Source organism: Microtus ochrogaster, linkage group LG4, assembly GCF_000317375.1.
Source record: "Microtus ochrogaster isolate Prairie Vole_2 linkage group LG4, MicOch1.0, whole genome shotgun sequence".
NCBI lineage: Eukaryota > Metazoa > Chordata > Mammalia > Rodentia > Cricetidae > Microtus > Microtus ochrogaster.
Window position 1 is genome coordinate 27,971,377 of NC_022030.1, and position 4,787 is coordinate 27,976,163.

Below are 4,787 nucleotides of genomic sequence, written 5' to 3' on the forward strand. Positions count from 1 at the left end.
TTGTAAATATAGCTGCACCCAAGATATTTAACACATATTGTCTGGACATGCAGAATATGACATCTTAAATGTTCTTTAATAGTGCTTACTTTTTTATCCTTTTGTAACTATGGTTTGCCTTCATTTCCACATTTTCTGCTTATTACTTCATTTTTCATATAATATATACTACTCATGGTGTCCTCTCCCTTATCTCCTCTTCCACCTTCCAATTCCATGCCTTCTTTCTCTCTCTTTTTAGAATTTAAAAACACACTAAAGAAACAGAAAAAAAATAAAGAAAAGCAGAGAAACACAAACATATACATACTGTCAAATTAGAAAATCAAAAATCAAAATATACAACTAAAAGAATTACTAGATTAAATAAATGTCCTTACCAAGCCAATATGTGATGAAAAAAATCTCAAAAATACCACTGAATTTGTTTTGAGTTAACTATCTACTTCTGGATATGTTAGGATAGTTGTCCAGATGTTGAGACAGTAAGCTATTTCTTGTTTTTATTTTTATTTGATAAGATTGTATTTAACAAATAATGAATATATAATATCAACACAAATACAATTGTCTTTTCATTTTTATTACCACTATTTTACATTTTTGTGATGTTGGATGTACAACATTTTTAGAAGGCACAAAGGATGGTAGCAAAATAACAAATCCCAAGAATGCTATATGTGAAATGGACCTCTATACTAGATGATTTAAAAGGAGTCCCTTTCTATTTTAACTGTCATCAGTTAGAAAGAAATATGTGTACAAATGTCATTAGTTTTTTTATTGTTTACAGGTTTGAAACTGAATATATTTTTATTTTAAATAGTTTAACAAGCATACTTGTTTAAATAAGACAAAGAGAAATTATCTACACATGATTTTTTGAAATTCCTCTAATTAATTTCAAGACAAGTTTTCAGAAAATTCACTACCATAATTATCAAATCTCATATGTTTTTATATGAGATTTTGGCAGGATAAGTATGCCATTAACGTAAGAAAATCAGATTACTGTAAAATGTCTCATCTAAATACCATTGGATGACTAAAATTTATTTCAATGTTAAGTACTGAGTAAATCAATTTATGGTTAAAAATATAATATAAATTAAGATATGGGTCACATATAAAGAACATGACATCAGTTCATCAAATCTGATCTGAAAGATTTGTATATTGCCAAACGGTCTTTAAGAAATTAAAAGCCAGATCAATTAAATAAGTATTATATATCCAGACCTTAAACTTTCATCTTAAAATGTAAATGTGATAAGAATTGAATAGATAATTAGTAAAAGTGTAGGAAATTCTATGATATCAAAATTTCAGAGAAATTTTCAATACGTTTGAAAGTATGAAAAATTTATTTTAGAGTTGTAAATTTACTTTTTTATTACTTAACATAGAATATATATTGATGAGGGTCCCCCTCTCCCAACCCCTACCCAACCATCCCTACTTCCTCATCTCCCCAACACTATGCACTATATTTTCTATCTCCTCCTCTCTCCCCCTGTCCCTGGAAAACAAACATGTAAAAAACAATAGAAAAAAAAGAGAGAGAAAGTATGAGAATTGCTTATTCTTTCTTTTTCTGTAGGGCTCTACAATGAACTTAGATGAAGTTAGTTCACAAAGTACAATTGATTAAACTGACCTCTCCAAGACACATTTATCAAACTTCCCAACTGAAGTAGGAATGACTGCTGGCCATAAATTAAAATTATTTTTTTCACTTTCTATTTTAGGAGGAAAAATAAATCATGTCAACTGGAAATGGGAATCAAATATTACTTTTCTATGAAAATACATAACATTATTTTGAAATCATATTAAGAAGACATTCATGAACATGATTTAATTTATATATTAACTCTATGTGATAAATGTTATAAAATATTCTTATATGAATTGGTCAATTTTTTTTACTATAATCTACTCTTTAATAGCAAGCAACTATAATAAATATAGACATTAGAAGAAATTAACCTGGAAAGGGATACATTTGAGAGAATCAATTAGTTAATAGCATGATTATGTCTTCTCACTTGTCATTATGATATGACCTTCAATTTTGTTAACTTCATTAGAAATACTTCAGTGTTTGATTCTATTATTAATTTAACAATTAATAAACTAATTCCAGTTCTAGGACTCAAATCTAAGACCCCGCACAAGATAGGCAAGAACTTTGAATCTGAGCTATATTTTAAATAACCATTGGTCAGTTTCTAAAGATGAACTCCATGAAATGATTCAAGTTTTGTTTCATTTCTAAAAGTGTGGTGTAATTCTATAATGCTTATGTCTTCATGAAAAAAATTCATTTGCATATTTTATTTTATCACAAATATTGCATAAAACATAAAATAAGTAAATAAACAATAGTGTTTATTTAAAGATTTCCGCGTCCTCTGGCAGAAAGAGTGTGGGCCAGAGCCAGACGTGCTAGAGTTCCCTAAGGCTGAGCAGGATGGTGAGTGTCTGACAACCCAGCCCTCCCCCCTGGCCATTAGGGAGAAACACATCCACTAGAGTCAGGAGACTGTCAAAGCAGGATCTCATTTAATGGTATCAATCAAGGAATTATATAGGGTTGTGACGGGGTGGGGAAACTTGGAATGGGTTGAGATGGAGTAAGGAACAAGGTCCAATAATATTCTGCTGGACTAGCGGTGGCTGGGCAGAGGTGGGTCTAGGTTGGGTAGCCAAAGACAGGTCTTCAAATTTTAGCTAAGCTCAGGAAGTTATACTAGGCCTCATGCCAACTCAGGTTAGGCTCAGGAAGTTACACGCCGAGGCCTCATAAGGACATACAAAAGATATTGTAAGATTATCACTTAGGTACAAATTCTATTAATTAATTAATATTTATGCCCTGGCAATACTGAAGCATGCATAGGCAGCCAGAATATGACAGTTTTGTTGAACTTGTCCCTATTGTGTTTCATGACCTAAGTTGATGAGGATGACTGACCAGATAGATCCCTTCTTCAAGAGAATATCAGATCTCATTACAGACTATTGTAAGCCACCATGTGGTTGCTGGGAATTGAATTCAACACCTTTGGAAGAGCAGTCAATGCTCTTAACCACTGAGCCATCTCTTCAGACTTTAGGAAAAAAAATATATGTACTTATAAAAAATTACTAGAGTTAATTCCACTAAAATCTGTGGTATCCCTAATTTTACAACAGAATTTTGAGATTACAAGAAATAAGAGAACTAATTTCAATATTGCTTATACTATTTGTATTTGGAGATTCCCGTGTTTATTCAAAATAAAATGATAACTAAATATGTCATAGAAAAGCGATACAACCAGCATTATTAAACTGAGTGTATTAATGGGACAGACATGAATGCACTGATAGGCTATATTTTATCGAAAACGTATATAACAAAATAGAATTACCTCTGTGGTCCTCTGAATAGTATTGGCATGTGCTTATATCACTCTACCACATCCTTAATGCCACTTTTTCTAACGTATAGTAGTAGGAGTAATATCTTTCAAAGTAACTGGTAACTTGTAAATTTTTCTTACATTTATGCTGAATGGATAATAATTTGAAATACAAAGTTCAAGAAGTCAAAAGATAATTGTAGAAGCTGTATATTTGAAATTCTTCTATGACAGACAAAAAAAAGGAATCTAAATAGAGAACAATTCAATAAAAAACTCTAAAAATGTGGTTAAAATCAGCATTAAGATATAGATGCAAATGCAATAATTTTATATTCACTTAGTAAAGACATTTCATATTTAAAATTATATAATAAATGTTCTTCTATTAAGGTACATTTTCTTAAACCTTAAGTAATGTAAAAGAAAGATTGTTAGCAAGACCTCTGTTAGCATAATTAAAAGCTAACCATAATATTTACATAGATGAGAGAGAGGTGTTCCAACTACTTACTCCTTTTGAGGTGCTGTTGGCAGGTGATAGTGCTGAGGAGCAAAAATAACTTTTATTGAGAGCATGGTTTCCCATTATCCTGTGAACAGCCCTATACTAATTCAATATTGGCAGCACCAGCTGGATTCAGGGACGTGAACAAAAGAAGAAAAAACACAGTTTATCACATTTCAATCAGTAAGAAGCATGTCCATATTGCTTTCTTTCACCCTCAAGTCTAAGAGACAATGAGGAAGCATCCTATTCAATTTCCGAACTTGTTCCAAGATATGTGCATCGTGAGATGGGAACCAGAGTTTAAGAAATCTGCTTGTTTCATAGTGCACAATATACATGCCTGTTATCAGCTTCAAAGTCAAACACTGTCACAGCTATGATTGCTGTCCACAGAACCCTGAATGGTAGTGTGAGTCAAAGATTCCTTTTATTACTAGTTGTTAGATGTCTAGAAATGTTTCCTAACAATACCTATCTCATAAGTTCAATATAATTCTCCCTTGTCAGATTCAACAGTGGTCCCCTTTGTCTGATTAATCTGGAGTACAGTGATTGAGAAGAAATCTTTTGGATTCCCTCATTGAGTTTTTAATTAAAGTTGTAGCAAATGTCCAAGCAGTAGGGTAGATTAGACCTCTATCCATTATCCAAACTATGCCTGTAAGTATTACAAATTCAAACACCCACCAAGTCTGTAGATCATAAAGGTCTAACTTTTTTTTGGGGGGGGGCACAGGGAGCAGTTTATTGTAAAGTACAAAGCAGCAGTGACTTCCGCATCAACGCCAAGCTAGGACAGGGGGACAGCCATGAAGACAGTGCCCACTAAAATCTCTTCCTCTTGATAATCTCTGGTTTCCATCTGACTG

The 4,787-nt window shown here is 32.2% G+C and overlaps 1 pseudogene; it reads right to left on the reverse strand.

Moving 5' to 3' along the window:
• Window positions 1–3,459: 3,459 nt before the first annotated feature.
• Window positions 3,460–4,787, reverse strand: part of LOC102001110 — a 2,858-nt pseudogene continuing 1,530 nt past the window's right edge.